The 24,301-nt window shown below is 50.6% G+C and overlaps 1 long non-coding RNA gene across 1 annotated transcript; it reads right to left on the bottom strand.

The window, feature by feature from the left end:
• Positions 1–812: 812 nt before the first annotated feature.
• On the bottom strand, positions 813–4,115 carry LOC108535912 (uncharacterized). The gene is made up of 4 exons (XR_001887359.1): positions 3,880–4,115; positions 2,143–2,348; positions 1,381–1,589; positions 813–961 (listed from the first exon to the last, which is right to left on the bottom strand). It is a non-coding gene; the product is annotated as an uncharacterized LOC108535912 (long non-coding RNA).
• Between the last annotated feature and the right edge of the window lie 20,186 nt (positions 4,116–24,301).

Genomic DNA, 24,301 nt, shown 5'->3' with positions numbered 1-24,301 from the left:
CGGCCGGGCGCGGGGCGAGGGCAGGGGCGCGGCCGGGCCGCGAAGGAGCTGCGGCCCAGGGGATGTGCGCGGGGCCAGGGCCTGGGGGGGCCCGGGTGACCCGGAGTCACGCGGTGTGGGGGTCCGGGGGGCGCCAGGGGCTGTACCGGCGTCCGGGGTTCAAGTGTGCAGGGCGGGCTTATGCGGAGTCTGGGGTGTGGGGGGACTCAGCGAGTCCGCTGCTCCACCGGGACCCCAGGAGGTCAGGGGCCGACCTGGGGCTTCTAAGAAGTTGGAGATGATGGGGGTGAGGGGGTCCCTCAGGGCAAGGGTGAAGTCCACAGTGTGTGTATGGTGTGCTCAGGCAATCAGTATGTGTTTATGGGGTCCTGAGAATGGGGTGTTGTACGTAGACCCCTGGGGAATCTGGTTTGTAAACATATGGTGTTGAAGGGGTTCTGGGTGGAAGCGCAGACTCGGGGGTGTGGGGTGGTGGTAGAAAGCAGACTGGGCTGTGTGTCCTGGCGTTTGGAGAAGCAGCATCGAGGCTCCCGACCTAGAGAGGTCAGGGTTGGGAACAGCCGAGAAATAGAGTCGGGGGACCTGGAGGGAGAAGATTGTGGAGCGAGATGAGAATGTGGTTGAAGAATGTCGGGGGATGGAGTTGGGTGGGTGAGGGGTTGGTGCCTGGGCCAGAAGGGGGTCTGAGGCAGCCTTTGAGTAGGAGCCTGGTGCCTGGAGTTGGTCCATGACCCCTTTCACTGAATTGGTTCTTGTACCCAATCAAATCAAAATTGCATCCAGAATCCCATTCCAGTGCACAGCTCCACGTGGCCTTATTTGTTTTGGAAGCGAGTATCTTTAATATTTGCTTGTCTTTTAGTACCCGCCTAAAGTGCAGGCACCAGTGCAGGGTGGCCAGAGGGCAGAGGGTTTGTCTCATTTCATCCTGGGCTTCTCCAGGCCGAGTGGCACATGTTGGCTGAACAAATGAATGAAAGAGTGAATGAATGGATGGCGGCGCTGCTCTAAGAAAGGACATCTGCACTATTTTCAACCTTCTCACTTCAGACTCCCCAGAAAGGAGAGGGATGTCACGTGTCCTCCTGGAGGGTGGTTTATGTTTGTGTCCTGTGGTATTAGTGTCTGGAAATTAGAACTCGGTTTTGCACACTCGCAATGATGGGTGTGTGCTGTGGGCAGGTATCTTCTGGGTGAACGCAGGTGCCGTGGTGGTGTCAGGGGCATGGAGAGCACAGACCCTATCTGGGCTCCGCTAGGTGGAAAATGTGGACTCTTCTCAGTTATGTCAGCCTTTGAGGAGATGGTATTCAGTGCCCTGGGCCCCAGAGGCAGCTTGCCCTTACCCTCCGTGTCAGGCACACCTGCTTCTCCACTTACCTGCAGCATTTTCTCTTTTCCTCTCAGAGTCGCACAGTCCTGGGTCTACTTTGTGGCTTCCCAGCTGTGTGGGCATAATGACACCTTCTGTGCAGGTTGACGTTAGGATTAAATGGGTTTATGTGTGAGCCTCCTGGTCTTTTTTCTTCTGAATCCACTTGGTTCCTGCTGTCTTTGCTTATTCATTCACCCAATATTTGCGTGCCCACCTGTGCCAGTCACAGAACAGTGGTGAACAGCACTGACCAAGCCCCTGCCCTCATGCCCTCACCCTGCTCTCAGGAAGCAGGTGATAAGCAAAGATGGAAATAAATAAACAGCACAGCTTCAGATGGTGAGAAGTGATTGAAACAAAACAGATGAGTTAATGTGATTGAGAATGACAGGCAGATGAAGGGGGACTCAAGCAATGGTGGTCCCTGGAATGAGAGGGTAGATGGGTTTTTGGTGGTGTGGGCCCTTCTTATTCCCCTTCATGGCCCCCGAAAGGCTTAGCTGTCTTCCCAGGGGCTGCTCCCGATGGCCTGAGATGCAGTCATGAGTGGGGCTTTGGGGAGTGGGGTTTGCGGGGGCACTGTGGTCCATGGGTCTATGTGCAAGTTCAGTTTGGGGAAACTCATGGGAGATAGATTTTTGTCCTAGAGACTCACATGGTGAGTGGTAGCCATTGATGGCAAAAAGTTACCCAGACTTGAAAAGATCAGAGAGAATGAGTGCTCAGGAAAATAAAACGATAAAGCCAAGAAAAAGAGGAAACCAAACCAGAGTGATTGTGGCTCTCCTTTGGTGTTCAGAGGCATGTTTGCAGGAGGGGCCTTCCCTTCCTTTGACTGGTGAGGCCTTCCCACTCTCGGGCTGGTAGAGGGACTTCTTCCTGGCTTTTGGGGCACCGGCTCCCCCATAGGTTCTCAGGTGCATGAGCACAAGTTCTGGGCAGATTTTGCAGAATCCTGAAGTTAAAGCATCTTCTGCTTAGAGTAAGGAAAGCAAGTGAATGTCACGTTTGTCGTACTAATACAGTTACCTTGAAAACAACCACAGGCAAAAAAAAAAAAAAAGTACAGTGTTGGGAGCCAGCCAGACGGGGGGGCCTGATTCTTGTGACCTTGGCCACTTCTTGACTTTGTGACACTGGCCAAATCGCTTAACCACTCAGAGCCTCAGTTTTCTCATTTTAGAATGGGATTTAAGTGACTTACCTTGCAGGTGTTGTTATGAGGGTTAAAGTAGCTAGTATCTCTTAGGGCCAGCCACTCATTCCTTCCTTCCTTCCACAGAGATTGAGTACCTGCTCTGTGCTAGCCACTGTTTTAGGCACTGGAAATACACCAGTAAACAAAACAGACAAAAATGGCAAAAATCTCAGCCCTTACAAAACTCACATCCCAGTAGGGAAGGGGCAGGGAGACAGATAATCAATATAATCATTAGGTAAAGTTTATAGGGTGTCAGATGGTGGTCAGTGCTATCAAAGAGAAAAAGGGGAAGGGGAATAAGTGCTTTGGAGTGGGCTGGGAGTGGGGGATGCAGGAACTACTAGTTTAAATAGGGTGGCCCTGAAAGGCCTCCCCAAGAAGGCAGCATCCGAGATTAGACCTAAGGAGGTGGAGAAGTGTGTTCTAGGGAGGGAACTTCAAGGGCAGAGAGTGGTGGGGCCTGATAGGCCGAGGGTAAGGCTTGGGCTTTCCTGTGAGTGAGACAGGGCCGCGGGAATGTTCTGAGCAGAGGAATCCCTCTTTCCCAGAGCTCCCGCTTGTAGTGGGCTTCCCTACCCAGCAGCGTTAGCTCCTTACGGGAAGGAAGCATGGCAGCCCCTCCCCGTTAAGGACTCTGAATAGTGGACGCTTTCAGAGCGTGCTGCCCCAGCCTGGCTCCTTTGAGATGAATTGGTTTAGACGATTTGACAAGAGGTGGATAAGGAAGAAAAGGACAAATGCCAAGTTGAAAACTGAACCCAGAAGTCTGTCTTCTTCCTCGTACCCTACTGTAGTCACCATTTTCATTGCACCATCTCAAAAATCCCAAATGTGGTGGTAGCTAGGTGTGCGCCAGGCCCGGGTGAGTCCCAGCGAGAGAATGGTCACCTAAGTAAAGGGTGGGGGTGGGAGACAGGAAGCCTAGGCCCTCATAGGCTGAAGTGTGGCCTGGGGATGAGGCGCAGGGGCACCACTGGGAACCTGTGAGAAATGCGGATTCTTGGGCTGGCTTCAGACATCTGGAGTTAGAATCCACGTCTCAGCAAGGTGTCCAGGGGCTTGGGGACTCAGGGAAGCCTGAGGTGCCCTGGCTTGGAGCTGAGGCAGCAGCCTGAGCACTCAGGGATAAAGACAGGACTGCACACCAGCTTCATGTGGGTTCACAGGTCGGTCCTGGTCCCTGGGAGGACAGGCCCAACTGTCCTCTGTCTCCAGAATGTTACCCTCCAGCCTCCCAATGATGAGGTCACCACTGTGTGTGAAAGTGCAGTGACCTGCACCTGGGCTAAAATTTGGACCTTACCTGTGGTGGCTAGGTGACCTCCAGCCAGTTTCTTAGCCTCTCGGAGCCTGCCTTTCCTCCCTGCTCAGCCAGCTCAGAGTGCCCACTCTCTCAGGGCGCCTGTGAGGATTCAGTGGGTGGTACCTGTCAGCCAGGGCACAGGGTCATAATGGGGTTGGTTCCCTGCAGCTGACCCTGTGTGACCCTGGGCAAGGTAGGCCAGGTCCCAGCTGTCAGCGTGGCAGGGAAAAAAGAGAGTGGGGAACAAAGAAATGACACACTTGAGCTAGTGCCCGTTCAAGACTCTTGCCTATTGCAGTGACACAAACAGGTGCATTAGAGGTCTGTGACTGTCCTGACGGCCGGCCGCTCCCTTTTCTGAGGTGGTGTGGCTTCCCCCCTTCCCCAGCCTGTTAATCTTCTTAGGCAAACTCAGTGACTGAATTCACTTAGAAAGATTAGGCCCCAAATGGTAGCTTCTCCCTTAGGAGATCATTGCTTGTCGGATCCTATAAGATTTTGAGACATTTTAATTACCTCTTGGTGACGGGTAGGTCGGGAAATGGTGCCTGAAACAAAGTATTTCCGGGGCATAGTTTGGTAAGCAAATGTATTCAGACCATGAAGAGGGTGTGGAAATCTGTGTTGTTTTAACTGCAGGCATCTGCAGTGATGTGGCTTCCCCTTAGTGGAGGGTGCAGGGTACTGGGCTCCTAGACGCCACCTGGGCTCATGCACACCCTCCTGTGAAGGAGAGGAGTCAGGGTGGACTGTGGTCCTCCCTGGCTGGCCCGAGGGTCTTCTCTGGAAACAGGACTGAGGTTTAACTGAGAGTCTCTGCTGTGGGGTGAGGCGGCCCTGTTGTTTCGAGGTGGCTTCTTTGGACATGCCTGGGGCACCACAGACTCCTGGGAGCCCAACTGCTCCCAGAAGGTGGGGAAGGACACCAGTGAGACCTCCAGTGACCCTCTATTTTGGCCTTTCCGGGCCATCTTTCTGCTTTCAAACAGTCTGTCCTGTTGTTCTCAGAAGACCACACCTTTGTGGCAGACCATATGTCCTGAGTTTTGGATTCAGAAGACTCATTTATTTGACAGTGGCTGATTGATGGCACTGAGCTAGGCATTGGGGCTCGTGGCCATGGCAGTCAGGGCAGAAGGACCTGGATTTCTCGTGGCTGCGCTCAGTGGGGCTGGGGCTGCGCAGCTCATCCCCGGCCTCATCCATCTGCTTGGTCTGGCCAACCTTTCCAGCATGTCCTCATGTCGCCTGCTGCACTGCCTTCATTCCCCCGACTTCCCTCAGCTGCTCTGGCCTCCTGGACCCTCCCACACACCTTGCTTATTGTCTCTGCACCTTTGCTCACACTATTTGATTCTGGAATCCTCTCTGCAGATCAAAAGCCTACCCATCTGTCAGGGTCTGCTTCAAGTTCCTCCCAGCTGTCCTTTCATTGCTGAAAAGGCTGTTTGCCTCACAGAAGACAATCATACAATGTTAGAACCAGAAAAGACCTTAGAGAGTATGCTGTGTAGCAGTTTTCAAACTGTGCTGTCAAGGAACCCCTCTGGGAACATCTTTAGGGCTCTGGTGAGCAGGCCTCACTCGCTGGAGCAGTTATACTTTTCCTTAAGGTTTCCTTTGAAGGAAGGGCTAATACACCTTTTTTATTTTATTATTATTATTTTTTAGACAGAGTCTCGCTCTGTCGCCCAGGCTGGAGTTCAGTGGTGCATGTCGGCTCACTGCCTCTGCCATCCTGGGTTCACGCCATTCTCCTGCCTCAGCCTCCCAGTAGCTGGTGACTACAGCGCCGCCACCATGCCTAATTTATATATATATATATATATATATATATATATTTTTTTTTTTTTTTTAGTAGAGATGGGGTTTCACTGTGTTAACCAGGATGGTCTCGATCTCCTGACCTCGTGATCCGCCCATCTCGGCCTCCCAAAGTGCTGGGATTACAGGCGTGAGCCACTGCGCCCGGCCAAATACATTTTAAAACAAAAAACTTTGAAACCCATTGATGTAGTCCAACCTCTTATAGATGACAAAACAGTTCCGGAGAGGGAGATGTCTTCCTTACAGCCACCAACCAGCAAGTGGCAGATGCAAGCAGAGTGGGTAAGAGCCCTGGCTTGGAGTTGGGTTGCTTGATTTCAAAGCGTGGCTCACCTGCTTCCTAAGGGGGGTAACCTTCAAATTGCAAAGCCCGCTTTGTAGAGTGGTGACACACATCCAAAACCCTTTTTCGGAAGCCCTTGGGGCCAGATGTATTTCAGAATGCAGAATTTTTTTGGAACATATTATGTATACTGGACATTATGTGACATTCCCAATGGTGTCTGGGGCAGCATTTTGTAATAAAACGGGTCAGTATTTCTGCATCAAAGCATATGAGCAGTCACTGCAAAAGGGAGAAATAGACTATAAATAGCCTCACATGGGTTCAGCTGAGGTTTCTGCCATCCCATAAATGATTAATAACAAAAAACAACTTTTGGTTTTTAGAGAGCCCTGGATTTCAGAAACTGTAGGTAAGGTATTATGAACCTGTAATAATAGTGCCAAACTTACGGGGAGGTTTTAAGGATCAAATGAAGAAAAAACCAAAATACCTGAAAGTACTTCTTAGTGTCTGCATAGAGTAAGCCTTCACTAGTTACCAGCTGTTGTCTGTTGCTGGTGGTGGTGGGTGTTACCCACTCCCATCTCCCAGCTCAGGGCTGTTTCCCTCTCCTACTCCACCGATTTTGGCATATGCCTTGTCTTCTCACCAAATGCCCAGCTTCTAGAGGGCGAAGGGCCATCGTTCTACCTTTCTGGCCCCATGACATGGAGTTGGGCTCATAGCACACGCTGTGTTGAATTGGCTCGGCTTTCATGAGCAGTTGGAACAGGCGTAAGTAAGGAAGTCAGGCCGAGGGTTTTCCAAATGGAAGTGAGGGCCAAGTTACGTGAATACCACGTGATGACTCTGTCCCTGAGAAATGGCGTCCTACAAGGACAGGTGTTTGCCCTTGGGGTTGGTGGGGTCTTGTAAGTCAGGGCTAGCCAGAGGCTCCCTGGTTGTTAATCTGGCATTGTCCACCCTTGTCCCCCAGCCTAGACTCCCACCCATTCTCCTCCTTGATTGGGCCCAGTTTTGTTCAGCTGTCAGCAGTGGTGCCGTGTGCTTCGCTGTAGGGGCCCTGGCCCCGGTAGATACACTCCCTTGCTTGTGATTGGTTGAAGTGCAAGCATGTGAATTAGTTCTGACCAATGAGACATCAGGGAGCATTTGCTCCGTGGAGGGGCTTCTGGGAAAGATTTCCTCGTGCTTAAGGGTGACATCCATGCTTAAAAGGGAAGAAGTAGTCTCTCTTTTTCCCCTGGAAATCGTTCATATCTTTGAGGTCTGGAGCTGTGGCCATCTTATGGCCATGAGGGCACCTGCCCGAGGAGTAAGGCAGACCCAAGGAGAGCGGAAGTGCAGAGAGACAAGAAGAATCTCGCTTGATTATATCACCAGACTGCTGATAGCAACTGGCCCTGGAGCAGCCCTTCTCTGGACTTCCTGTTATGTGAGAGAATAAATTCCTTCTTGTGGAAGCCACACTGAGTCAGGCGTTTGGTCATTACTGGCTGCTGAAGGCATTCTAACTGGTACACCTCTTACTTACCCAGAGCACCCCTGCAACCCAGCTGCCCGGCCGGCTGTGCCCTGGGCACGCAGGAATGGCCTTTGGTCCTTATTCACACTGGCCACACGTGGGTGGATTCCTGCCCCTCTAAGTGACCTCATGCTTGGTAGATGGTGGAGGGTTGCAGGCCTTTGACATGCGTGAAAGCCAGTGTCTCCCACCTGAGAAGCCCAGGAAGAGGGATGAGGTTTTCTGAGATCTCAAAAGCATTCCCATCAGCCACCAAGACAAGGATGAGTGGATGTCTGACTCAGAGATAGGTCAAATGGGTGCCATATAAAATACAAAAATGGCCACAGCCACAGGAAAGCTAATGGAGTGGCTGCAGCCCTTCCCCCCATGGGATTTGTCTGTCCCTGCTCACAAGTGTGGCTAGTGGTGGCAGTGCCAGAACCATGCAGAGCATATCTGGTCTGGTCCTTTTAGAGGCCACCAGGCCTGGAGTCAGAATCTTCCGCATTGGCCCTCCAAGCCACCTTGTACACATCACTTGATCATCTGAAGCTGTAGTTGTCCTGACTTAATGAGTGTTAAAACAGTGCTAGCAGGGAAGAATAATGAGCTTCATTTCTTGGGTCTCTTTCTGTCTGTCTTTCTCTCTCTCTCTCTATATATTTTTTGTAGAGACGCGTTTCCCTATGTTGCCCAATCTGGTCTTGAACTCCTGGGTTCAAGCGATCTTCTTCCCTCGGCCTCCCAAAGTGCTGGGATTACAGGCGTGAGCCACTGTGCCCAGTCTCTTGGGTCTCTCTTGTGTGCCAGATTCTGGGCATGAACTTTTACATAGATCTCAGTTAATCATCGCAAGAAGAGAATGAGGTCAGGGGTAATTCTCATTCAGGGATTGAGTAGACTGAGGCTAGAGCTGTTAATTGAGCTGGATTCTAGCCCACTTCCAACTAGTTTCACTGTTCTTCTATTACACTAATGTTTTTCTAAACTGGTTGGATCAAAGAATCACTTAGACAGCTTGTTGGAATCCAGATTGCAAAGCCCCATTCCCACAGATACTGATGTAGTAGGTCTAGGTTGGAGCTGGGGTTCTGCATTCTTAAGCTCCCAGTGCTGCAGGTATGCAACATGCTTTGAGTAATACTAAACTAAGTGTAGTTTATAGATTACCAGACATCTTGGCTGAGGGTGGTGATTCTCTTGGCTCAAGGTAGAAGCTGGAAATCTACATTTTTAAACAGCCTCAGGTAGTTTGAGTAGGCAAGTGTGGGAGCCTTTGCTCTGAACCATAATGGTTAGCATTTATTGAGCACCTACTATGTGTGGACACAGCACCAGGTATCAGAGGAGCATCAGAAGAAACAGAGTGAGCAGGTCACCAGGCAGGGAAAGCTTACAGTTCAGGATTGTTGCTCAACCTCTGGGCAGCAGGGTCCCCTGGGGGCTAGTTAGCAACTCAGATTGGCAGGCTGGTCCCAAGTTTCTACTTCAGGAGGTCTTAGTGGTTTGGGGACTCAGAGAACAGGATCCCAGTGCCCCAGGTGATTATGGTTCTAGGGGTTCTAGGACCCCTAGGTGATTATGGCCCGGGGTTCTAGGACCAGACTTTAGACATGGTGGTCCATGTGGGAGATAGAATGTGACCCTGCAGCCTGAGGACAGCAATGACAGCATTGCTTACAAGGCACAGAGGGTGCAGCTGGGAGCCTGGAGAGGTCAGATTCAGTGGCAGTGGGTAAGCAGGGCCTGGCCGGGCATGAGGAGGAGGATCTTGGGCAGGATGGTGGCGTGAGGGTGACCAACTCGTCCTGGTTGGCCTGAGACTTTTCTGGTTTTAGCATCCAAAGTCCTGAGTCCCAGAAACTCCCTCAGTCCTGGGCAAGTGGAAAAGTAGTTCACCCTTTCAGGTAGATAGAGGTGTTTTAGCAAAGCGGAAAGGAACCCTGGGCAGGAGAAAGCAGGGGCTTTGCCCTGTTAGACCTGGGTTCAGATCCCGGTTCTGACGCTTCCTGCTTGTCTGGCCTCAAGTGAGTGAGTGACTCAACTTCTCTGAGCCTCACTCTTTTTGTTTTATTTTTGAGACAGGTTCTCACTCTGTCTCTCAGACTGGAGTGCAGTGGTGTGATCATGGCTCAGTATAGCCTCAACCTCCCAGGCTCAAGCCATCTTCCCACCCCAGCCTCCCAAGTAGCTAGGACTACAGGCATGTACCGCTATGCCCAGCTAATTTTTGTAGAGACGAGGTTTCACCATGTCACCCAGGCTGGTCTCGAACTCCTGGGCTCAAGTGATCTGCCTGCTTTGGCCTCCCAAAGTGCGGGGATTACAGGTGTGAGTCACTGTGCCCGGCTTAAGCCTCACCTTTATCTGCAAGGTTGTTTTGTGGAGTAAATGAGACAGTGCAGTTTCCGGCACCAGCATTATTTGAAAGCAGCCTGATTGAGTCACGAGTCTTGTGTGTGGAAGTAGGATAGAAAGGTTCAGATGCTCGGTGTCTTTGCAAAGGGTGCAGGGGGCAGGTGGGCTAATAACACCGGCAGTGATAGTGGATGTAACAAGCCCTGCAGGGAGGCGAGGTTCTGGTTGTACTGATTGTGACTCCGGCCCAAAACTGAAGCAACGTGGTGTTGGCTGGGTCACAGAACGAGGCAGTGCAGAACTCTGGCTTCAGCCCATGGCTGCCAGACTCCACAGTCCTCCACCTCTAACTGTACATTCAGTGCTTTGGCGAGCCCAGTACAGAATGTGGGGGTGCTGGTGTGTGTAGTGGGGATGCAGAGAGGAATGTGACCACTAGACTCTCAGCCCTGGGAGGGCAAGGCTTTTTGCTGGTTTTGTTCATTGCTGTATCCCAACCACCAGTAATGGTGTCTGGCATACAGTTGGTGCTCAATTAATTAATCAATGAAACTGAATTGTTGACTTTTTTTGTGTGTTTGTGTCAAGTACTTCCAGGAACAGAGGAGAAACTCTAAGTTTTTTCTTCCACATCTGATCAAATCTTTGCATGTCAGCATGTCAGCTGCTTATCCCACAAGGGAGGAACTAGGAGAAAGGGCAGTCCCTTCCAGAGGCAAAGGCCACAGCCCCACCTTCCCCGGGGGGATCAAGGAGGCCAAGTGCCCCTGGGCATCCAGCTGTGCCTGCTGCAGGACTCACAGGAGTGGCTCTGATGAGCTGAGGCAGGGCACGGACCCCCTGCAGGGTGGCTCACTCCCCGTATCTCCTTGATGAAGGTCTCACTAGTGGTCTCTGTTCGGCTTCAGGCTTTATCTCTATACAAGTCGTTGGGAACTGGTTACTGCAACCTCACTTAACCCCCAAATAATGCCTGAGGGCAAAGCAAAGCCAGCTCTCCATACCTTTGAGTCCCTCCTTACCCCTGTTCCAACCTTGCAGACAGAGGTGAGGCTTAGGCCAGGCGTGGTGGCTCACGCCTGCAATCCCAGCAGTTTGGGAGGCCAAGGTGGGTGGATCACCTGAGGTCAGGATTTCGAGACCAGCCTGGCCAACATGGTGAAACCCCGTCTCTACTGAAAGTACAAAAAAATTAGCCAGGCGTCGTAGTACATGCCTGTAATCCCAGCTACGCAGGAGGCTGAGGCAGGAGAATTGCCTGAACCTGGGAGGTGGAGGTTGCAGTCAGCCGAGATTGCGCCACTGCACTCCAGCCTGGTGACAGAACAAGACTTTGTCTCCAAAAACAACAAAAAAAGAGAAAATTATTAAATGAACAACTTGGCCTCTGCCCTTGATTAGTTTACTTGGATTCACTACTTATCAAACTCTTATTGAACACCTACTGTGTGCCAGCCACTGGCCTGAGGCCCTGAGCTGATGTCTAAGATGCACCTGTAGCTCTTAGCAGACACAGGCACGTGCTCAGGTCTGGGAGTGGCTGTGGGCATCCACCTGAGACCTGGCCCCACACCGAAGACTGTTGGTGTCTCCAGGGTGGCTGTGTGGCCCTGCCCGCCTGGGGCTCTGGGTGAGTCCTGGCTTGCTGGTGGGACTGACAGAATGCCCATGACCTTCCCTCCCTGTGGCTTTTGTGGACCTGCAGGATGGACACTTGCTGAGCAGCCTTCCCCAGGGAGGGGTTCAGGTCCCCTCCACTGTCCCTCTGTGGTCCTCTTCTCTCCACAAATGCAGATGGGCTCAGCCCTTTTGCTGTGAGGCCTGGTTCCCTTGAGGAACTGCCCCCCTGGCCCTTGCAGGCCGGAAGCCTAACAGGAAGCAGTGCTTTCTCTGAAGTGAACCAGCTGCAGCGTGTCCAGCCGACCAAGTGCCGAGTCTTGGGACCTGCAGTAAATGCTGCCTACCTGTCCCTGGCCCACCAGGCCAAGGGAGGTGACTCGCCACTGAGTCTCGGGCCCTGAGGCCTGGGGAGGTGGTCTCTGAGACCCTTCGCAGCTGGCTCGCAGCCTGTGACACCCCTTCCTGGCCTCTACTCCAACGCACTCCCAACCGTGCCGAGCCTCCTTTCCACCTGGAATTGCACTTGGGGAACTCCTGCCATGCTTGGAGAAGTCCCTCAGGCCCGGCCCAGATCTCACTTGCTGTGGACACTCCTCTCAGTGTCTCGGGGGCCTCTCCACACCACCAGGCCAGGACTCGTGCAGTGGCCGGATCTCAGCTCACTGCAAGCTCCGCCTCCCGGGTTTACGCCATTCTCCTGCCTCAGCCTCCCGAGTAGCTGAGACTACAGGCGCCCGCCACCTCGCCCGGCTAGTTTTTTTTTTTTTGTATTTTTTAGTAGAGGCGGGGTTTCACGGTGTTAGCCAGGATGGTCTCGATCTCCTGACCTCGTGATCCGCCCGTCTCAGCCTCCCAAAGTGCTGGGATTACAGGCTTGAGCCACTGTGCCCGGCCCAGACCTACAGTCTTTTGACTCTCTGTGAGTGTGCTGAACTCGCCTGTGTGGAGCTGGCTTCCTGAGAGGCCATTTCCAAGCCCTCTGGGCCAGCCTGATAACATCCCCCTGCCTGATAGAGTCACTTCCTGCCCTGCCAGGCTCCGGGGACAGGCCAAACCAGCTCTACGCTAATGACTTTCAGGTTACCTTTTCTTGTATCAGGCTTCTCTAGGAACTGCGTGTGTGTGTGTGTGACCAGCGTACTCATCTCTTCTGCCAGTGTAGCGGAAGGATTGTCTTCTCTTCCCACACTTTACTCTCCCATCCTGTTCTTCTAGGCTCTGCGCTGTGTGTGTAGATGTGGGGGGAGGCTTGGCATGAAGCCTGGACTCTGACTACCAAGATTTTCCCAGAATATTGTTTCTGCCAACTTCTTTTGCGCCCCTTCGTCTTTGCCTTTTGCCATCTTTGCTTTCCAGTCAAGAGTTCCAAATAGCCAGTGCCTCTGAACGGGGCCACAGTTTAAACCAAGAGAGTTATGGGAGTCGGGAGGAACCAGCAGGAGCCCTGCGGTGGGAATGGGAAGGCCTGGATTCCAGCCCACAGTCATGGCCAGACTGTGTCCCAGGCACCCCAGGGGAGCTGAGTCTCCTGAGGCCAGGCCGCTTGGTTGGGCTTCGTCTGTGAAGGGGAGATATGTTGATTGATTGTTTGGTTCCAGAAATATTTATGGAGCCCCTCGTGTGGCCCAAGCACTGGAGCTAGAACATAAGTATGAGGGGATAGATGGAGGTAGGGGCTAGGTGGTAAGTTACAAGGATTTTGGCCTTCACTTGGTGGGGAGGGGAGAACCACTGGAGTGTTCAGAGAGGAAGGGTGACCTGGTATGACTTATATAGGGTCAACTCATTTGTATTTTCTTTTTTTTTTTAAGTCGGAGTCTTGCTCTGGCACCCAGGCTGGAGTGCAGTGGTATGATCTCAGCTCACTGCAACCTCCGCCTCCTGGTTTCAAGCAATTCTCCTGCCTCAGTCTCCCCAGTAGCTGGGATTACAGGTGTGTGCCACCACGTCCAGCTAATTTTTTTGTATTTTTTTTTAGCAGAGATGGGGTTTCACCATGTTGGCCAGGCTGGTCTCAAACTCCTGACCTCAGGTGATCCGTTCACCTCTGCCTCCCAAAGTGCTGTGATTACAGGCGTGAGCCACTGTGCCCGGCCTCATCTGTGTTTTCTAGGAGAGGTGTGTGCCCTTCTCTTCTAACCCCACTGCTTGACGGCATCCCTGCGCTGTTACACCTGGCTCTTTGCCTCTCCATGCCTGCACCTGCACAGCTGTGTCCCTGGAGAGTACCCGTCAACCCTGTTGACCACTTGCAAGTGGTGACCACAGACCTGGAGGAGCACCGCCACTCTTCAGTAGGTCGGATTCCCACGCTCCACAGTGTCTGTTCCACGCGTTCCTCTCTCCCTTCCTCTGAAAGCCACCCTCTCATGCCTAACTCATGACCTTGCCTCATACTTTACTGAGGAAATAAAAGCAATTAGGAAACTCCCTTGTTTCATGCCACTAACTCTACCAGCTTTCACCTCTGTCACTGCTTGGGGCCCTCACTCCCTTCAGAGGCCAGCGGCTCCTTCACCTGTGCTCAGAATCCTTTCCGTTCTCACCTTCTCAGGACTGGGCTGCCACAGCCTTCACTTCTCTCCTGACCCTTCCCTTTGGCAGGCACAGGCACCGCACCCTAGACTTCCCTGCTAAAGGCTCCTTGAACCCCCATCACTGTCTAAGGATTGGCCCAGCCCCCTGCAAACCCTTCCCTGGCAAACCCTCAGTTCAGTGAGTTAGGCTTGTACCCCGCAGTCCCCTGAGATGCCTCATGTTGAGGCTGCCTTCTGATGTGGCCTGTGTGCTGCCAGGTCTAATGGCTAGTCTGTGATCTTACACTTGATGTTCCAGCTGCTTGCTTGCTTTCTTGCTTGCTTGGTTGTTTTCTTTCTCTCTCTCTCTCTCTCTCTTTCTGTCTTTCTTTGATGGACTTTTCACTCTTGTCCAGGCTGGAGTGCAATGGCACGATCTCGGCTCATTGCAACCTCCACCTCCAGGGTTCAAGTGATTCTCCTGCCTCAGCCTCCTGAGTAGCTGGGATTACAGGTGCGTGCCACCATGCCTGGCTAATTTTTGTATTTTTAGTAGAGATGGGGTTTCACCATGTTGGCCAGGCTGGTCTCGAACTCCTGACCTCAGGTGATCCACCCGCCTCGGCCTCCCAAAGTGCTGGGGTTACAGGTATGAGCCACTGCGCCCGGCGTTCCAGTAGCTTTCAGTGCACTCGAATACCCCTCTTTCCAGAAACCCTTCCTAATCTTGGTTTCCCTCAGATCTGGGCATGACCGACTCCATCTCCTCATTGAAGCTGGATGCCCTACCCTTGAGTCTTTCCCTGATCTGACCACTCAGTCCACAGTAGCCCCAGTCACCCTCTTTTAATTCGGTAGCAGACATGGTCGTGGTTTCTCTTCCCGGGTCCTTCCTGCTTAGTCCTTGATCTGGACTTAATTTCTCAACTTGGATATTGAATGCCGTCTCACATTTCACTTGGCCCAAACAGAGCTCTTGGTTTTATTCCTCCTCACCTCAGTAAATGGTGAAATGGCACCACTCTCCGCTCCATTGTGCTATCTCAAATTGAGGATTTATCTTCAACCCCTCTCCTTTCCTCATCCTGTGTGCTTATTTCCTGTGACTGCTGTAACAAATTATCACTCATTTGCTGGCTTCAGATAATGCAGATGTCTTCTCTTAGCATTCTGGAGGTCAGAGTCAGAAATGGGTTTCACTGGGATAAGTTCAGGTGTCAGTGGTTTTGCGTTCCTTCCAGGGGTTCTTGGGGAGGACCTGTGTTGTGCCTTTTCCACCTTCTAGAGGCCACCGGCACTGCATAGTGCCATCTTTTTTTTTTTTTTTTTTTTTTTTGATAGGGTCTTGCTCTGTCTCCCAAGCTGGAGTGCAGTGTTGTGATCATGGCTCACTGCAGCCTCGACCTCCCAGGCTCAAGTGATCCTCCTGCCTCAGCCTCCCCAGTAGCTTGGACTACAAGGCGTGCACCACCAAGCCTAGCTAATTTTAAAAATTTTTATAGAGACAAGGTCTCACTATGTTGCCTAGCCTGGTCTCAAACTTCTGGGCACAAGCAATCCTCCTGCCTCAGCCTCCCAAAGTTCTGGGATTATAGGTATGAGCCGTTGTGCCCAGTCACCTTCCTCCTTCTTTAAAGCCAGAGGTTTAGTGTCCTCTAGTCTTTCTCCCTACTTCCATCCTAACATCTCCTTGGACTCTGACCTTCTAACTTCCCTTTTCTAAGGACCCAGTGGGCCCACCCAAATAATCCAGGATAATTCTCCTAGCTCAAGATCCTTAATTACATCTTAATTACAAAAGTCCCTTTTGCCATGTAAAACAACATATCCACAGGCTTTGAGATGAGGATGTGGACATCTCTGGGGGCCGTGATTCTGTCTACCACACCTCCAGTTTAATCCATTAGCAAGTCTTGTTTTCTTTCACCTTCAAATGATGTCCCCACTCAGTCTATTTCTCTCTCTCTGCGTATTTCTCACCTGGTCCTGCCCACCTCTCACCTGACTACTACAGTAACCTCCTAACCATTTGTAGCCTTGCCTCCAGCCCCGCCCTGGGTCCATTCTCCACAGGGCTGACAGAGGCATCTTTTAAAAACTTAAATCAGAGCACTTCATCTCCCTGCTTAAAAACCTTCAGACTCTCAATTGCACTTCACATGAATGCCAGACCCCTTCCCACAGTCTGCGCTTACCTGCCCCTCTGCCTATCTCCACCCCAATGCCCTTCCTTCCACCAGCCACATGGGCCTTCTTGCTGTTCCTGGAACACACCAGCTCTGTTCCCACCTCAGGGCCTTTCCAGGAGCTTATCCGTCTCCTGGAATGCTCTTCCCTCAGATCTGGGCATGACTGACTCCATCTCCTCATTGAAGCTGGACGCCCTGCCCTTGAGTCTTTCCCTGATCTGACCACTCAGTCCACAGTAGCCCCAGTCACCCTCTTTTAATTCTCTGCACAGCTCTTACCACTGTCTGGCCCTTTTCTGGTTTATCTTTTTGTCTTCTCTGTCTAGAGTGTAAGCTTCTTGAGGGTAGAGACCCACTAGGTCCTGTTCATAGCTGTAAGTCCTTGGTGCTGGCAGGTGCTGAATGAAAGGGGGTGATGTGCAAAGTGCCACCAGGACCCTGATAGCCCAGGCTGAGGGAGTAAGGGAAGCTGCTCCAAGCTGACCTGAAATGTGTCTTAAAGGATGCCTGGGATTTTGGCAGGAGAAGGGAGGAAGGCATGACATGTCCAAGCACCCTTGGGTAAGTCAGATGGCCATGGCCTTGGAAAGATGCTGAGGACCTGGACCTCACGGGTGCGTGAGGCTAGAGGCCCAGGGAGAGTGGGAGACGGGCTCTCGGTAGTGATCACAGATGTAAAACTCCTTCCTTGGCTCTGAGATGATGGATTGAGCCAAGGGAACCCCTCTGGGGCTGCCAGAATAGCCACTCTAGACCAAGAGCATGCAGTAACATGGGTCATCTTTGTTCTTTTTAAATTATCTGGTTCATGTTTTGTGTAGGTAATGAATGTACTTGGTAATGCAAATGGAATTACAGGGTTCATGGTGAAAACAGCCTCCTACATCGTGTCCATGGCCTCTTGCTCCCTTCCATAGGAACAGCCACTCTTAAGACTTCCCAGGGGGTCCTTTAGGAAGTATTCTGAATATCTGCACATTTATAAGAAAACATGGTATTGTTTTTTTTTTTCTTTTTTTGAGATGGAGTCTCACTCTGTCGCCCAGACTGGAGTGCAGTGGTGCAGTCTTGGCTCACTGCAACCTCTGCCTCCCAGATTCAACCAATTGTCCTGCCTCAGCCTCCTGAGTAGCTGGGATTACAGGCGCCTGCCACCATACCAGCTAATTTTTGTATTTTTAGTAGAAACGGGGTTTTGTCTTGTTGGCCAGGCTGGTCTTGAACTCCTGACCTCAGGTGAGTGTTGGGATTACAGGTGTGAGCCACCTCGTCTGGCCTGTTGTTGTTTTTTACACACAATAGTGACCATATACCCTCTTTTGTATCTTGCTTTTTTCAGCTCTCTTTGTGATTGTTAGCTATTGCTGCATAACAAACCATCCCAAAGCTTAGTGCCCTAAAACAATCACCTTGTATTATTTCTCATGATTCTGGGTTTGCCAGGGCTCGCGCATGCATCGGTGGCCAGCTGTGGGTCAGCCCGGTGACTTTGCTGCTTTTGGCTGGGCTCTCTTATGCTTACGGAGCTTTGCCTAGACAGCTCAGCTCTACTCCACGAGGCCTTTTATTGTTCAGCAGGTTGGCCTGGGCTAGGTACGGGCTGGCCTAGGCATGTTCTCATGGTGGTCACAGAGAAACAAGAGGGAAGAAGTGAGTAAGCCCTTTTCTAAGCCTCTGCGTGCATTAACATTTCCACTGTCCCATCAGTCAGAGCAAGCCCTGGGGCCAAGCCCAGGGTCAGTGCAAGAGGCCACAAAGCATGGGATTCAGGAAGCATGAAGACATGGCCTTTCATGCAGCCAGGCCACTGCGGAGTGGTATGGAGATCTGCTCCATGTGTTCATGGATGCACCGTCCTGCTGCATGGGGTGCACCATAACTCAGTTAACAGGTCTCCTGTCAAGGACCGTATAGGTTGTTTCCTATCTTTTGCTATTACCAGTAGGGCTGTATGTAGTAAACATCCATATCTGTACGTCTTTGTGCTGAAGAGTGCATATGTCTATGGGATAGCTACCTAAAACTGGAATTTCTGGGTCAGCTGGTGTGGGAGTATGTCAGTTGCTTTGTGGAAATTGCTACATTGCCCCCTGGAGACACTCATGCTAATTTATACCCCTATCAGCATGACACAGCAGTGTCTGTTTTCCTATTAGCATTCTGGAGGCAGGGGGATCACAAGTACTGCAAATGCTGGGTTACTTAGGATTACAGGAAGCCCAGTAAACGAAGGGCTGGAGTTCACTCAGGTCATTCTGAGGCTTTTTTTTTTCTTTAGACTAATCTCACTCTGTCGCCCAGGCTGGAGTACAGTGGAGCGATCTCGGCTCACTGCAACCTCCACCTCCCAGGTTCAAGTGATTTTCCTGCCTCAGCCTCCCGAGTAGATGGGAGTAACAGGTGTATGCCACCATGCCCGGATACTTTTTGTGTTTTTTTTAGTAGAGATGGGGTTTCACCATATTAGCCAGGCTGGTCTCGAACTCCTGACTTCATGATCCACCCACCTTGGCCCCCCAAAGTGTTGGGATTACAAGCGTGAGCCACTGCGGTCAGGAGTTCGAGACCAGCTTGGTCAGGAGTTCGAGACATTCTTGGTGCAAGCTTTGTCTCCTCTCCCACCCCCATCCAATACACGTCTTCATTACAGCCTGTGTCGTGTTGAATGGTCTTGAGAGACTGGGGCGTCATGAGGGAAGGGACTGTGTCTCTTAATTCTGAGGAAAAATTTTTTTCTCCATTGAACATTTTCCTGCACCGTGCTCTCCCAGTTGCTGCTTTTGTTGTTGTTGAGACGGAGTCTTGCTCTGTCGACTAGGCTGGAGTGCAGTGGCACAATCTTGGCTCACTGCAACCTCTGTGTCCCAGTTTCAAGTGATTCTCCTGCCTCAGCCTCCCGAGTAGCTGGAATTACAGGCGTGCACCCCCATGCCTGGCTAATTTTTGTATTTTTTATAGAGACAGGGTTTCTCCATATTGACCAGGCTGGTCTTGAACTCCTGACCTCAAGCAATCCACCTGCCTCGGCCTCCCAAAGTGCTGGGATTACAGGCATGAGCCACCACACCCTGCCCCCAGCTGCTGCTGGTGGAACTGAGCACTTTCCACATTTTGGCATCATGACTCTGGCGCATTCCCCCAGCATCAGGAGATCAGAGAAGCACAAAGGCCCTGAATCCTGCATAGCACTTGGGTAGCAGTTTTTACACCTCTCTACAACTATGAAACCCATTGTTTAAATAAAAATTTGGCAAGCCTGGGATGTAAAACCAAAGCAGCAGGAGAAGTGCAGGGTCTGGGGATTCTGCAAAGGCCCTCATTGGGTTCTAGGAATTCTGTTTGGAGACCAGTAAACTTGAGGACTTGAGGTTGGTGGGGTGTTACCAGATAGGAGTTCTCAGCCTGAAGCTGGTTTCTTGTTTGGGAGATCTGGGTAAGATTCCTGTTTGGCTCCTGAAACAAAGGTCAGAATCACAGTGACTTAGCAAGTAGAACAGGATAGTTCATTGTTTCACTCTCATGTAATTAATTGACCGTAAGCAGTTGGGGGCTCGGTGGCAGCTCCTGGTGCTGGGGATCTAGTAAGCCTCCTTGTGTGGTACTGCTCTGCTCCGCTCATTCTCAATAGGTAGCTTCTAGCTTGTGGTCTCAGATGGGCTGCCATGTTCCATCAGCACTGCCATGGTCCAGCCTGTGGCGGAGGGTGAACAGGGACTGGCGGGCAAGCCCATTCCCTCTAAAGGCCAAGCCCAGAAGCTGTGTGCAACACCTCTGCTCCCATCCCATCGTCATAACGTAGTCACGTGGCAGCATGTCGCCACAGGGAGCCTTGGAAGTATAGTCTTTAGCTGGACAGCCATGTGCCCTGATAAAACTTGGGAATTTTAATACTAAAGGAAGAAAGGGAGAGTGAATATTCTGGGACAACAAGCAGACTCTGCCACAGGCAGTGACTGCCCTAACCCCAGGGAGGATGCAGATGCCTTCCCCATCATCTAATTAATTCACCATTTATTGAGCATGGACTCTGTGTCAGATATTGTGCACAACACACAGGTTCTTCCTTTAGGCCTCGTCCTTACAGTCTAGAAGGGGCAGACAGATTGATAAACACCCATGGTGCTCAGGGTTCCTGGGGCTGCTAGAGGTGGTTTGGGATGGGGAACCTGGAGGAGAGGTCGGCAGTGCTCAGAATATTAGTAGGTGTTTACTAAGTAGTGGTGAGTGGTGTCCTCAGGATGCCAGACCATTCCAAAGGGGTGGCACATGTGACCCTGGGCCAGGACCTGTCTTTCATTGCTGAGGGCTTTGGATGTCTTGCTGTGGTGGGGGTGCTGAGTCGGCAGGCTGGGAGGCGAAGCATTGGCGTCTGGGCGTTCTGATCCCAGCTTGAGTCTCCAGCTTTCTACCTACGTCCAATTCCCCTGCCATTTGGCTGTCTCTGCTTTCCTGGACTGTGTGCTGTGGCTTTGGCTGTGCTGTTCCTTCAGCCTGGTCTGCCCTTCCCTCTGCTCTTTGCTGGCCCAGGTCCTACTCATCCTTTAAGGCCCAGCTGGGAGGTGTGTTCACTCTGGGCCATAGAGTTTTCCTGCTGAGAGCTCGGTAGCGGTAGCCCACAGTCTGTCAATGGAATTGCGGCTCTGAGAGGGTAAGTCACGTGACCCCGCAGCTAGAATAGGTAGCAGGGGTCCTGATCTCCCATTGTTTCTGCTCCCTGGCTTGGAGATTCTGCCCAGAGGAGCCATTTTCAGATGCAGGGTCCCTGTGGCAGGGAGGTGAGGAGAGGCGGGGTTGTGAGGAGGGCGCGGAGAGAGGGGTCCTCCATTCAGGCCAAAAGAGGCGCTTTCTTGGAATTGCTTCCCAGAATTAATGAGGTTAAATCACTGGGCCTAAGTCACCGAGTGACACACTTGGTTTAAATCTAGGACTCTGAATCCCAAGTTCTAAATTATTTTATTTTTTGGAATTTTAAAATATACGGAAAAGAAGTTCCACGTGGCCGGGCGCGGTGGCTCAAGCCTGTAATCCTAGCACTTTGGGAGGCCGAGACGGGCGGATCGCGAGGTCAGGAAATCGAGACCATCCTGGCTAACACGGTGAAACCCCGTCTCTACTAAAAAATACAAAAAACTAGCCGGGCGAGGTGGTGGCGCCTGTAGTCCCAGCTACCTGAGAGGCTGAGGCAGGAGAATGGCGTGAACCCGGGAGGCGGAGCTTGCAGTGAGCTGAGATCCGGCCACTGCACTCCAGCCTGGGCGACAGAGCGAGACTCCGTCTCAAAAAAAAAAGAAGTTCCACATAGATGGACAATCTTACCACTCAGAAATAACCACTATTAATATCCTGGTATATATACTTCCAGTTTTTAAAGAAGAGTTACTTGTTGTTTTTTTTTTTTTTTCTAAAAGTGATATAAAAGGATTTTGCTCAATGTCAATAATTTAAACCACGAAGATGAGAATTTAAAAATTATCCCAAATCCTATCATTCAGAAATTCCCATTGTTTACACTAAGTGATAATCATTTTAGACATCTTTGTAGTGGCATAGACAGATATGAAGGTAGATATTTAGATGTACTTCTATAAACAGTGATCATATTGCTGTCCAGTATGATAGCCACTAGCTACATGTAGCTATTGACCACTTGAAATGTACAGGTTAGAGCCGATATGTGCTGTGAGTGTAAAATACACACAAGATTTGGAAAACTTAATATGAAAAAGGAATGTAAGATCTCATTAGTATTTTAAAAATATTGATTGCATGTTGACCTGATAGTATTTTTTTTTTTTTTTTTTGAGACGGAGTCTTGCTCTGTCGCCCAGGCTGGGGGGTTCAGTGGCCTGATCTTGGCTCACTGCAAGCTCCGCCTCCTGGGTTCATGCCGTTCTCCTGCCTCAGCCTCCTGAGTAGCTGGGACTACAGGCACCCACCACCACACCTGGCTAATTTTTTATATTTTTAGTAGGGATGGGGTTTCACTGTGTTAGCCAGGATGGTCTCGATCTGCTGACCTCATGATCCACCCGCCTTGGCCTCCCAAAGTGCTGGGATTACAGGCGTGAGCCACTGCGCCCAGCCAACCTGATAGTATTTTGGTTATATTTATTTAAATAAAATCTGTCATTTAAATTAATTCCACCTTTTTTTTTTTTTTCTTGCGATGTTGCCCAGACTGGTCTCAAACGATCTGCCTGTCTAGGCCTCCTAAAGTGTTGAGAGCCACTGAGCCCTGTCTTCTTTTCCTTTTGTAATATGGCTATTACAATTTATAATTTATAAATTTACAATTTATAAATTAAGGCCAGGCTTAGTGGCTCATGCCTGTAATCCCAGCACTTTGGGAAGCCGAGATGGGCGGATCACCTGAGGTCAGGAGTTCAAGACCAGCCTGGCCAACATGGTGAAACTCTGTCTCTGCTAAAAATGCAAAATTAGCTGGGCATGATGGCGGGTGCCTGTAATCCCAGCTACTCTGAGATTGAGGCAGGAGAACTGCTTGAACCCAGGCGAAGTTTGCAGTGAGCCGAGATCGCGCCATTGTACTCCAGCCTGGGCAACAAGAATGAAACTCTGTCTCAAAACAAAACAAAACAACAAAAATTTTAAATTATATATGTGGCTTGCATATATTTCTATTGAACAGCACTGGTCTATTATTATAGTATTAATACGTTTATTCATAAATATTAAAGGGAAAAAAATGAAAATGAATTTAGAGGAATATTTTTTTTTTTTTTTTTTTTTTTTTTTTTTTTTTTATTTTTTTTTTTTTTTTTTTTGGATGGAGTCTCCCGGCCTTCTCATCGCCAGGCTGGAGGTGCAGTGGCACAATCTCAGCTCACTGCCAAGCCGTCCGCCCTCACCAGGCTCACGCCATTCTCCCTGCCTCAGCTTCCTGAGTAGCTGGATTACAGGCGGCCCAACCAGGCCTGGCTCAATTTTTGTATTTTTAGTAGAGACGGGTTTTCACCATGGTTGCCAGGATGGTCTCAATCTCTTGACCTCATGATCTGCCCGCCTTGGCCTCCCGAAGTGCTGGGATTATAGGCGTGAGCCACCACGCCCTGCCTAAAGGAATTTTTGAGCTCTAAATAAATGGTTCTTCATTATTTCCTGAGAGTTCACTAAAATTTAAACAAATATTTGAAAAATAGTGAAAGATTAGATTGATTTTTTTTTTTTTAAAGCACATGGTACAATGTTTTGAAAGATAAAGGCATGGCACTCTGACGCTCCTCCCAATTTCTGATGTATGATTGTTTTTGCAATGCATTGCTTTCTAACATTCATATTCTGTTCTGTGCCTCTAATTCTTGTGGGCATTTAGTATTCTGTAAGAAACACTCAGGCCTTTGCCTCCATGTCCTTTGTTCCTGAGTCCTGGGTTTCTTTATGAGCTGGGTTTCATTTCTTGAGAAGGGCTTGTGTGTCTGGGAGGAGGCTGCTTGTTGCCTTTGTGTCTGGCTGGTGTCTGGACAGGCCCCACGCACCAGGGTTACACTTTGTACCCCGGTGCACTCTCTATGCGCCACTTCATTGTCTTCTGGTGTTGGAAGCTGCTGTGGCCTTGCCTGATTTCCTCTTGTTTTTTGAGTCAGGGTCCCACTCTGTCACCCAGGCTAGAGTGCAGTGGTGTGATCTCGGCTCACTGCAAATTTCACTCCCAGGTTCAAGTGATTCTCTTGCCTCAGCCTCCCTAGTAGCTGGGATTACAGGTGCACACCACCATGCCTGGCTAATTTTTTTGTATTTTTAGTAGATACAGGGTTTCACCACATTGGCCAGGCTGGTCTCAAACTCCTGACCTCAGGTGATCCCCCCGCCTCAGCCTCCCAAAGTGTTGGGATTACAGGCATAAGCCACCATGCCTGGCCAGATTTGCTTTTTCTTCTTGGGCGTCTAATGAGTTATTGAGTTCAGTAACTGAACTCAGCCCTGTTTTCGTGTTTCTTGACTCCCCCAGGACTCTAGGTCTCATCTCTAAAAGGTTATTTTAGGCTTCCCAGTACATAGAGAGAACACTGCTAAGACCTATAGATTCAGCAGTTTTGGGCCAACTGCTCAGAACATGTGGAAAAGGCCTTTGTTTTAGCTCTTGGCCTTTGGTGGACTT

Source organism: Rhinopithecus bieti, unplaced genomic scaffold (genome assembly GCF_001698545.2).
Source record: "Rhinopithecus bieti isolate Rb0 unplaced genomic scaffold, ASM169854v2 scaffold_12086, whole genome shotgun sequence".
Lineage (NCBI taxonomy): Eukaryota > Metazoa > Chordata > Mammalia > Primates > Cercopithecidae > Rhinopithecus > Rhinopithecus bieti.
The sequence above is the reverse complement of the archived record's forward strand: the minus strand, read 5'-3'. Positions and strand labels throughout refer to the sequence as shown.